Genomic DNA, 11890 nt, shown 5'->3' with positions numbered 1-11890 from the left:
TAAGGACTAAAAACACATGAGAATATTTTGTGAACTCTTAGAAACTGCTAAAATGAAACTTAATGCCTTATTTTACTTAAACTCACCCAAAATCTTTCACTTACTATAAGAGATCACCAGAAAGCTAACCAGCCTCATTGATGAAACTCTGGGCACCCAGGTTCCACTTATGCAAAGATTGATCTCATGTAAGGACATTCCAAGGCTATGGTTTTCCCAGTAGTCACGTATGGATGCGACAGTTGGACTGTGAAGAAGGCTGAACGCCGAAGAATTGATGCTTTTAAACTCTGGTGTTGGAGAAGACTCTTGAGAGGCCCTTGGGCTGCAAGCAGATCCAACCAGTCCATTCTAGAGGAGATCAGCCCTGGGTGTTCTTTGGAAGGAATGATGCTGAATCTGAAACTCCAGTACTTTGGCCACCTCATGCGAAGAGTTGACTCATTGGAAAAGACTCTGATGCTGGGAGGGATTGGGGCAGGAGGAGAAGGGGACGACAGAGGATGAGATGGCTGGATGGCATCACCGGCTCGGTGGACGTGAGTCTGAGTGAACTCCAGGAATTGGTGATGGACAGGGAGGCCTGGCGTGCTGTGATTCATGGGGTTGCAAAGAGACACGACTGAGCAACTGAACGAAGGACATTACAGTTGTAGCCTTCAAAGCTCCAGCTTTATTGTTAGGTCATCCCCTGGCTATCCTAGCCATAAAGTTTAACTCTGTTGCACTTACTGGCTTTTAGCAGTGTTACCCTGGTCTTGGCTTATCTTTGAGGGTTTCTTTGTGGTAAGATTGATTAAGACTGCTGGCTCTGGAGCCAAACTGCTTGAATTCATATCCAGCTTCCACTTAATTGGGCTTCCCTTGTGGCTCAACTCGTAAAGAATCTGCTGGCAATGCAGGAGACCTGGGTTCGATTCCTGGGTTGGGAAGATCCCTGGAGAAGGGAAAGGCTACCTACTCCAGTATTCTGGCCCGGAGAATTCCGTGGACTGTAAAGTCCATAGTGTGCAAAGAGTCAGACACCACTGAGCAACTTTAACTTTTCCACTTAATAGTTTTGAGTCGTTACTTTCTCTCTCCTTCCTTAGCAAAATAAAGGAAACAGTGGTAACTAACATAGAATTTTGGTGAAGATTAAAGTATGACAGGTCATTAGTGCCTGGTCCAAAGTGCTAAGTAAATGCTATTCGCTGTGTAACTTCAGCATTGAGAGGGATGTACAAAGGAAAATAGCTCTGCTTTCATGTATTAGTCTAATGGGCAAAATAGACTTAAAGATGGTGAGATAAGTGCTACACAAGGACGTCCCAAGATGTGACAGATTCTTGTGTCCTTGGAGACCACCTCCTGGGGAAGATTGACAACTTTCTGCCCCTGCTGTTTTCCTTGACAGGTTTGTTACCAGCCAGCCAAAATCTTACTCTCCTTTGTCAGTCAACTTTTTAAGGTGGGCCTTTTTTTTTTTTCACTCCTATGCAGTGCCTGCCATAGTTTACACGAAGTACTTGTTTTCTATTACTATAAAAAATTACCACAAACTTAAGTGACTTAAAGCACAAATTGTCAGAAGTTCAAAATCAGTTTCACTGGGCTAAATCAAGTGAACACCTCTTCTACCACCTTAAGGCTCTAGAGGAGAATCTGTTCCAATTTCTGGAAGCTGCTTACAATTCTTGGCTTGTGACCTCTTCCATCAGCAAAGTATAGTCTGCTTCCGTCATTTCTGGCCCTTAACCTCCTGCCTCCCTCTTCTGTGGACTCTTGTGATGAATGCAGGGCCACCTGGATATTCAGGATAATTCCTGATCTCAAATCCCTTAATAAAAGATAACATCTATAAAGTCTACATAAAGCAGCTTATTCAAAAGTTCTAGAAATTAGGGCAGGGGGATGTTTGAGAGGGCTTCTCCTTGATCCTTAGGCTTCTCTGATAGCTCAGTCTGCCTGCAATGTGGGAGACCCAGCTTCAATTCTTGGGTTGGGGAGATCTCTGGAGAAGGGAATGGCAATCCACTCCAGTATTCTTGCCTGGAGAATCCCATGGACAGGAGCCTGGTGGAATCGCAGAGTCGGACACGACTGAGTGACTTACACACTCCTTGATCCTTAATTGATGACTCAGCTATATTTTCTTTTGTTCCTCAAACGATAAACTTATAATGTAGAGTCTTGGCACTTGGAATCTTATGTCTGGAACATTCAGCCACGAGATCTGTATACTTGGCTTCTTTTTCATTTTGGAAAAAGATACCAGACACATCTCTTCATATACAAACTTTTTTTTGTATTTCATAGCATGTTACTATCAGAAATAAATTTTCCATTTACTTGTTACCTGTTGCTTAACCCAGCCACTTCCATGTTTGAGTATAATCAGGTTTGAGTCTTAACCTTCTCTGTTCTAGCAATTAGAACAGTGCCTGATGCCTTGCAGGTGATTTGCTTTTTAGATTGACTCAAGCCTTTTAAGTAGCCATTTGATGATAGCCAAGGAGGAGGGGGGACCATAGCAGACTCAAAACATACCTTGTAATAGTAAGCATTTGACACATTAAGTATTAGTGTACATTTAATACACTGATATTAATGATACTAACCATCTGAGTGGGTGATTCTCCACTGTCTTGAGTGCAACCCCAGAACTGAATTCTTAATTGATTCAAAGGTAGGCCTAGGGTTTTTCCCTTCAAAGTCGCCATATGATTTTTAATGTGCAGCCTATGAAGTATACCACTTTTCTGTTCAGTAGCTCAGTTGTGTCCAACTTTGCAACTCCGTGGACTGCAGCATGCCAGGCTTCCCTGTCCTTCACCATCTCCTGGAGTTTGCTTAAACTCACATTGAGTCAATGATGCCTTTCAACCATCTCATCCTCTATCGTCCCCTTCTGCCTTTGTTCTTTCCCAGCATCAGGTGGCCGAAGTATTGGAACTTCAGCTTCAGCATCAGTTCTCCCAATGAATATTCAGGGTTGATTTCCTTTAGGATTGCCTGGTTTGATCTTGCTGTCCAAGAGACTCTGAAGAGTTTTCTCCAGCACTACAGTTGAAAGGCATCAATTTTTCAGCACCCAGCCTTTTTTATTGTCCAGCTCTCCCGTCGGTACATGACTACTGGAAAAATCATAGCTTTGACTATACAGACCTTTGTAGGCCAAGTAACTTCTCTGCTTTTTAATATGCTGTCTAGGTTTGTCATTACCTCATATTTTAGTTAATGGACTAATAACCTTCCTGACCTCTGGGATCACACAACGAAGGGTTTAGGTTCCAGGTGTAATGTGAGTTGGTTTTCTTAATCAGAGGAGCTAGGAAAGATTAGTATCGAGCTTAATGAAAACGGAAAAGTGGTGTGCTGAAAGCAGTTTCAGCACCTCGGATTTTGTGGAATCCGAAGTCCTTTTACCAGGGCTAAACTTGCAACCCCAGTGGAGAGGTCAAGAAATAGGGTTTACAACAACTCAGCAAGAGCATATACAGGCTGTCAGGCTGCTAGGCTTCCCGCCGAACCTTCTACCGAAGAACCTCGGACAAAGGAGGCGTAGAACGCAGAATTCTTCAGGGCACGGTGAGGGAAAGGGGAACTCGGGACGACTGAGTCACAGAGATTGACTAGTCAGGTACTGCTGGTCTAGACTCATCAGTACTCTGGAAAGCCTGGTTAGTTTGAATCTTAAAATGCAACCCATAGAGCCTCACCTCACCATCCTTGTGCAAGTGCCCACTACCCACTCCATCTATAGTACATGGCACCAACTTCATGCCGCACTGACTTGCTGTCGGGTCTGAGCCTCGTTTCCGTAGCCTCCTCCCACCCCACCCCCTGCAGCCGTGATCTCGCAGGCGGCGGCACCCTAGAGTAGTTGTCCAGTAAGTCCTGGCTGCCTCCCGCCGCCCAAGCACCATCCTGGCGCTGCACCCTGACCCCCGCTGCACCCTGACCCCCGCTGCAGGCCCTCAGGTGACCGCCCGCCGGGAAGCTCCCGGCGCCTAGCAACGGGCGCGCGTAGCGGCCGGGCGGGGCGGCAGCCGTATCACCCGCATCCGGGCCCAGCAGGGCGGGGCTGAGCGGCGGGCGCGCCGCCCTCCAGAGCGTCGCCGGGCTGCCGGCCGCCGAGCATGTTCGCCCCAAGAGTGGCGCCCGAGCGAGCGCGCGGCCGCCCGCCCCGCCCCGCCGCCGCAGCTCGGCCCATCCCGGCCGGGGGTTCGGCTCGGCGCCGGGCCGCCGCTGGCTCCAGCGCGGTTCGCTGCCACCGCTGAAGCCGCTGCGGGAACCGCAGACCTGGGCGCCGCCGCCGGGGGCCGGGCCGGCGAAGAAGCGCCTCTCGTCCACGGCCGAGCTGCGGGGACAGTGAGTGCCACCGGTCCTGGTGCCGGGGAGCCCCCGCCAGGGACGTCCCGGGGGTAGGGGGTGGCCTAGAGTTAGGCCTGCAAGGGAGCTGAATCGCTGAGGTCAGCTGGTCCGGCCCCCTCCCATCCAGGGGAACCAGTCTCCTGACGCACGTGGATCGCCCCAAGCATCTCCTGATTCTTATGGCGAGGGGCTGGCGGGGGACCGGGGTTGAGGACCTGACGGAGGCTGCGGGCGGGACCGGTGCAGAGACGTGCGAGCAAGATCGGACGAAGAGGCTTGCCTGCAGCATCGAGACTTACTGGGCCAGCACACTCAGTGGCCCCTTGAGTGGACACACCCTTACGGGTTCGCCCTCCGACCCTCCTAGGGCTTAAACTGAAGAGGGGGTTGAATGTGTTTCTCATTTTCTTCTTTGATTGCCTTGGCATCTCCCTTCCTTCCCCAGCAGCACTTCGGATGCTGACCGTGTTAGTCACATAGCTCTGGCCCTCTTTTCATTGCCATTTTTCCTTGTCCCACTTTTGATTTACCTATGTAATTTGTGTATTTATTACTTTTTTCTTTGAGAGATTAAAAATGCTAGAGAAGATTTGTGCGGTGCAGGTAGTCTGTTCTATTGTACTGGTCATCTCATCCTACACCTTCCTAGGGCCATAGACATGGAAACTGTGGAGCTTCTCCATAGATAAATGAAAATTTGCAACCATTTTCAGGGCTTCCCTTGTGGCTCAGCTGGTAAAGAATCCGCCTGCAGTGTGGGAGACCTGGGTTCAATCCCTGGGTTGGGAACATCCTCTGGAAAAGGGAAAGGCTACCCACTCCAGTATTCTGGCCTAGAGAATTCCATGAACTGTATAGTCCATGGCGTTGCAAAGAGCTGGACACGACTGGGCAACTTTCACACACTCACTCAGGGTATTATACTTTCTGAAGTGCAAGAATCCCTGTTTGTTATCTTTATTGACTTTTTATCTATATTGTTTTTGAAATTAATTTTTTTTGGATCATTTGGGCTTCTGTGGTGGGTCAGACAGTAATGCATCTGCCTGCAATGCAGGAGACCCAGGTTTGATTCCTGGGTCAGGAAAATACCCTGGAGAAGTGAATGGCTACCCACTCCAGTATTCTTGCCTGGAGAATTGCATGGACAGAGGAGCCTGCAGTCGCTTACGGTGTTTGTTGTGTTAGTTTCAGCTGTACGGCGAAGTGAATCAGCCATAAGTATACATATATTCCCCCTTTTTTTTGGACTTCCTTCCCATTTAGGTCGCTACAGAGCATTGAGTAGAGTTCCCTGAGCTATACAGTAGGTTCTTATTAGTTATCTATTTCATATATAGTATTAATAGTGTATGTATGTCAATCCTAATCCGACAATTCACCCCATCTACATTTTTAATGGTGAGTTTAAATCTTACATTACATGGCATTTCTTCTAAAATACTTCTGACTTTTTTTTTCAAATTCTTATATTTTTGAAATTGCGTTATAATACAGTTGTACTTCTCATTCAAACAGCACAGAAGTATACAGACTTAAAGGTGAAAGCCCTTAGTTTCTACTCCTTTACTTTCCAACACTCCATAGTTAATTTAGTATTTATTTTTTCATTCTTTTTACATTTATGTTTTTTTATGTTTAATGAAATCATTTGGATTCTTTTGAGAAATTACCTTTTTAAGAAGATATGGAGAATACCTTTCATATCAGCATGCGTGCATTCTAAGTTGCTTCCATCATGTCCAACTCTTTGTAACCCCATGGACTCTAGCCCACCAGGCTCCTCTATCCGTGGGGATTCTCCAAGCAAGAATACTAGAGTGGGTTGCCATGCCCTCCTCCAGGGGATCTTCCTGACCCAGGGATCAAACCCACATTATGTCTCTTACATTATTGGCAGATGGATTCTTTACCACTGGCACCACCTGGGAAGCCCCTCATATCAATTTACTTAGAGCTTCATTGAATATTTCATAGATGTGTCATATAGATGTATGATCATATGGTATAGATATATCATAATTTATGTAAACATCCTTAAGTTTGGTTCCAGTTTTTCTTTATCACAAACAATGCAATAGTGAACACTCTTACACGTGGGAACAGTTTTATAAAGTGAATTCCTTGAAGCAGAATTGCTGGGTCAAATGTAATTAAAAAGATGTTGATGGAATCTTGCTTTCCAAAATGTCTTTACTGATTTACATTTCCATAAACAGGCTGTGGTGGAAAAAAAAAACAAACCTGTGTTTATTAGTATTTAAAAAACAATAGCTCCCACTTATTGAGTGTTTATTACATGTCCAGCATGGTGCTGAGCACTTGGCATGAATTTAAAAATTTAATCCTCACTAACTCTGTGAGAGTCAGAGGCACTATTAATTTTTCCATGACCCCATGATTATTATGCAGCTTTTGAAGAGAAGAGCCAAGATTAGAATCCAGGTTCATTTAACTGCAGTGCTTGTGTTCTTTGTTGGGTCTGAATGCCTGGTCAGTAGTTGACAGGGAACTGTGTTTCATTGGGTGGTTTGAAGATTCAGTGAGATTATGTGTTTGGTGTTGCAGTATTATTAGTATGTAGTTTCTTGCTCTACTATTTCCTGTAGGATTGGACATGATCCAGTTTTTTTGCACGATTCTGGTTTCCCCTGGATTATTTCCCTCTCTAGTCACTTTTCTGCATTCTCTTTATCTTCCTACCCATCATATATTTTAAGGGAGTCTGGCTTTCTTCTCCCTCGAAAATCTCCATTGCAAATCTAGTCCAATCTTGTTCTCAGTTCTCAACAGTAAATAAATAATTCTTAAAAACTTCACCTCCAGGACTTATGGTAGTCCAGTGGCTATAGTCTGCCCTCTCAATGCAGAGGGCCCAGGTTTGTTCTCTGGTCAGGGAACTAAATCCCTCATGCTGCAAGTAAAAGATTTCAAATAGTGAGATGACTATGGGAGATCCCTCATGCTGCAAACAAGATCGAAGACCCCACGTGCTGCAACCAAGACCCGGTGCAACCAGACAAGTACATATTAAAAAACAAAGCAGAACTTCCATCTCCAAACCAAACCTATAGCCCTCAATTTTCTGTAGCTTAGATCCACGTTATGTATCTCCACCCCCATGTCCTGTACTCATTTGGTCTAAAACGGAGCTGCTTGGTGTCTTCACTCTCCAGGGCTCTATTCACATCTTTTTTTTTTTTTTTTTTAATGTTGACCATTTTTAAAGCGTGTATTGAATTTGTTACAATATTACTTCTTTTTTTTTTTAATGTTTTGATGTTTATGTCCATGAGGCATATCAGATCTTAACTAACTCCCAATTGAACCCTCACCCCTTGCATTAGAAGGTGAAGTCTTAACTACCAAACTGCCAAGAAGTCTCCCTCCTTTCACATTTTCCCCAGCAGGGCCTCTACCTGCATTTCAGCTGATCTACCTGCATTTCAGCTGATCTAAATTCTATCTAAATGTCATTTTCCAGTTTATTTCAAGTATTTTGTGAACCCCCTCATGAAAATTATATCTCCCTGCTTTGAACTCTTCTAATGTGAGATAATGTATATCTATCTGTCTAGCTCCCCTAAGACCATAATGTGGCACCTTGCCTTATAGCTGTGTGAGTGGCTACTGTCTTTCCTTCTGCGCCAGAAATTCTGTGAAGGCAGAATCTCTAGTTCACCTTTGTATTTGTCATGCGCGTAGCACTTTTGTCATGCATAGACTTGTAGATAGTATATGCTTAATGAACATGTTTAAGTAAGAGAGTTAATATATTCACCCTTGGGAATAAAAGATTGCATGTATTTGTGTGAGTGCTAAGACACTTCAGTCATGTCTGACTCTTCGACCACATGGACTATATAGCCTGCCAGGTTCCTCTGTCTGTGAGATTCTCCAGGCAAGAATACTGCATTGGTTTGCCATGCCTTCCTCCTGGGGAGCTTCCCAACCTAGGGATCTAACCCAAGTCTCTTATGTCTCCTGTATTGCAGGCAGATCCTTTACCATCTGAGCCACCAGAGAAGCCCTGTGTATTAGGGTAGTGCTAGCTATAATGACAAATAGTCCCAAACATTTTTGATATAATGTAGAAATTCATTTCTTACAGGACAGTTCCAAGGCAGATGTTCCTGATCAGCAGGCAGCTTTTTTCCTATTGGTACTAGGATCAAGGCTTTTCCATTCATTAGCTTCACTGTCGGTTTAAGTGCAGCCTATGGGAGGGAAAGGAGAAAGTTTGGAGGAAGCAGACCCCGGGGAATTCGCTGGTGGTCTAGTGGTTAGGGCGCTGCACTCTTAACTGCAGAGGGCTCGGGTTCAGTCCCTGATCAGGGAACTAAAATCCCACAAGCTGAATGGCTTCAAAAAAAAAAAGGCAAGCCTACTTCCTGTAAGCTTCTTGTAGAAAGTGCTACACATTGCATTCACCTGGATTCTAATCAAGGGTAGATGGCCACTTTCTAGGAACAACTCTATTCTCCAGAGGAAAAAAGAACTTGGGGCATCCAGACTTCTCTGCCACAGTTCATTTCTATTTATCAAAATCTGTAGGGCTTTGCTTGCAGATACCTTGCTCAAAAACAAAACAAAACTTGGGCTTCCCTGCTGGTTCAGTGGTAAAGAATCTGCTTGCCAAATTAGGAGACACAGGTTCAATCCCTGGTCTGAGAAGATCCCACATGCAGCGGAACAACTAAGCCCCTGTGCTGAAACTGCTGGGCCCACGTGCCACAACTACGGAAGCGCACGCACCCCAGAGCCCGTGCTCTGCAATAAGAAGCCACTACAGAGAAGCCTGTGAACTGGAACTAGAGAGTAGCCCCCACTCCCCACAACTAGAGAAAGCCCGCACAACAAGGAAGACCCAGCACAGCCAACAATAAATAAATAATTAAAAAAAAAAAAAAAAGCAGAACTCTGCTACTGCCCTAATTTGGTTAGGTCAGCAAAAGCTCTGTTGTCCCACAAAATCTAAGCACAGATTTATCATCAGTGTGTATCATAATGAACTGTAATCGTTCATTTACTGTTCCCCTGAGTAGAGTGTACGCTTTTGCATCATATTCATTTTTGTATTTCAAGTCCTAACACAATGACTGGCATTGTGGATACATGAACAACTAGCTTTCTCAATGAATCCACAACTTGCCTTTCGTTATGTTCATTTGATTATTTTGGTTTAATCAAAGCTAAAAATAAAGGTAATATTACCATCTGCTCTTTGATGTTGGGCTGTTTTCAGTCTTTTTGCTTTTCTGTTATAAAAAATTGTAGGATTTGACATCCTTGAAGGTAATATTTGGATGTATCATTGATCATTCCTTTAGGATAAACTGGAAGTGGGATTTCTGGGTCCAAAGTATATTTAAAAAAAAAAAAATTGACCCCATGGACTGTAGCCCGCCAGGCTCCTCTGTCCATGGGATTCTCCAGGCAAGAATACTGGAGTGGGTTGCATTTCCTACTCCAGGGGAATCTTCCAACCCAGGGATCGAACCCGGTCTCAAAGAATCTTTACATACAAAAGAAATTAAATTCTTCAGTTCTTGATGTCATTGTTTGAAACATTTTTCTGGGAACTTCTGGCCAGTGTGGCAGAGGAAGCTGACATGGAAGAGACTCCACTTGGCTTCCCTGTATTTCAAATGCGGGGTAAAGTGTATTAAGATAATTTATGGGCGTGTGGCTGAGCTAGGAACCAAGAGGAGGAAATCTCCAGGTGGCAGAAATGAAGGAAAGCTCACACAGGAAGGCAGTGCTGAGCATCTGCTGGGAGCTGAGAGTCACAAAGGAGCACTGTTCCAGTTACCATGACTGCATCACAAACTTCTCCAAAACCTAGTGGTACAGAACAGCCCTTTATTGAGCTCACAGATGCTGTGGGACCGTGCCGGAATTTGGATGTGGCAGCAACAGCGTGCCTCTGCTTCGCCATGTCTGGGGCCTCAGATGGAAGATTTGAAGGCTTAGGTCTGGGAACACCTGCAGGCAGGCTCACTCCTCCATCTGGTGGCTGATCCTGGCTGTGGCCTGAGACCTTAGCTGTGGATATCAGATGGAACCTTTCTATGGTGGCCTCTCCCTGTCACTTAGCTTCCTCACAAAATGGTTTTTGTTGTTCAGTCCCATTACCACATGGTTCAGGGACCACAGTTGAAGAAATTGGTGTATTGACTGACCTGATAACCTCTGAAACCCAGGGCCAGGCAGAGACCATTTGAGAGCATACGGAGAGATGTATAGTGGTTTCCACAGCTCAGGGAGCACTGGTGTCCTGTAGATAGCAATCTCTCTAAAGATGAGCTTGTAGGGGCTTCCCTGGTGACCCAGTGGTAAAGAGTCGCCTGCCAATGCAGAAGACTTGTATTCAATCCCTGGTCTGGGAAGATCCCACATGCCCTGGAGCAACTAAGCCACACTGAACCTGGCCCAGGGGCCACAGCTACTGAAGCCTGGCAGCTCTGAAGCCCATGCTCCACAACAGCCCACGCACCGCAGCTAGAGAGTAACCGCTGCTCGCTGCAACTAGAGAAAAACCCACGCAGCAGCAAAGACCCAGCACAGCCAAAACACACCAGAATCCCACCTTCCAGTGCAGGGAACTCGGGTTCAATCCCTGGTAGGGGAACAAGGATCCCACATGCAGCTAAGCCTGCAAACCACAACTAGAGAAACCTACATACCACAATGGAGGCCCAGTGCAGCCCAAAACTTTTAAAAAATAAAAATGAGCTTGCAGTCAAAGGTTATAAATCATACAAGGAAATGGAACCACAAGGAAGGAGACCCAGTGGATGCAGCAAATGGCAGATCTGTGCTGAAAAACAGAAAATAATAAACATCTTGGAAAAAAAATTTATAGTATTTAAGGAGATGAAGGGATGAAAACCATAAGGCAAGAATGGGACAGTGTGAATAAGAACAGGAGAGGTCTAAGACTGCACACTTAGCCAGAAGGGTAAAGAGGAAGAGTCACTGAGTCAAGCAGTGCCTCCTGGACTCCAGGTGTTAATTGGTTCTTGGCCTATAATAATAATGATCATGATAAGTATGATAATAGCAGCTATCATTTGTTTCTATATGTAAAATTACCTTCCTGTAGTCTGTACTGAGATTCTTGTTTGAGAATTAAAGCAGTATAGTCCTCATATTCTGCTGGACCATTGCTGAATAGTTCCTGTGTCACATTATCAGACTTGCGTGTATGTTAGTTCCTCCATCGTGTCCAGCTCTTTGCAACCCCATGGACTATAGCCCACAAGGCTCCTCTGTCCATGGGATTCTCCAGGGAAGAATACTTGAGTGGGTAGCCGTTTCCTTCTCCGGGGGATCTTCCCAACCCAGGGATCGCACCCCGGTCTCCCACAGTGCAAGCAGATTCTTTACCATCTGAGCTACCAGGGAAGCCCCATTATATTATCAGACTTGGAGGGAAGTAATGACACGTTCTCGTTTTTAAATAGTTACTTTGCCTTAGCCAGTGTGGCAGGCCTGCTAAGGTTTACTCACAGTGCCAATTCCTTCATCTTAC

The 11890-nt window shown here is 45.3% G+C and overlaps 1 protein-coding gene across 2 annotated transcripts in view; it reads left to right on the top strand.

Annotated features, from left to right (window-relative positions):
* The first annotated feature begins 4184 nt into the window (after window positions 1–4184).
* The window catches only part of CUNH8orf89 (chromosome unknown C8orf89 homolog), a 30411-nt gene continuing 22705 nt past the window's right edge, over window positions 4185–11890 (top strand). Inside the window, exon 1 of one of the 2 annotated variants that reach the window (XM_040262027.1) lies at window positions 4185–4353. The gene's annotated coding sequence lies outside the window, so the exon portion shown is untranslated. The remainder of the gene's footprint in view (window positions 4354–11890) is intronic. The other variant, XM_040262028.1, reaches the window with a different exon arrangement.

The sequence above is a fragment of the Oryx dammah genome, unplaced genomic scaffold (assembly GCF_014754425.2).
Source record: "Oryx dammah isolate SB20612 unplaced genomic scaffold, SCBI_Odam_1.1 HiC_scaffold_19, whole genome shotgun sequence".
NCBI lineage: Eukaryota > Metazoa > Chordata > Mammalia > Artiodactyla > Bovidae > Oryx > Oryx dammah.
The sequence above is the reverse complement of the archived record's forward strand: the minus strand, read 5'-3'. Positions and strand labels throughout refer to the sequence as shown.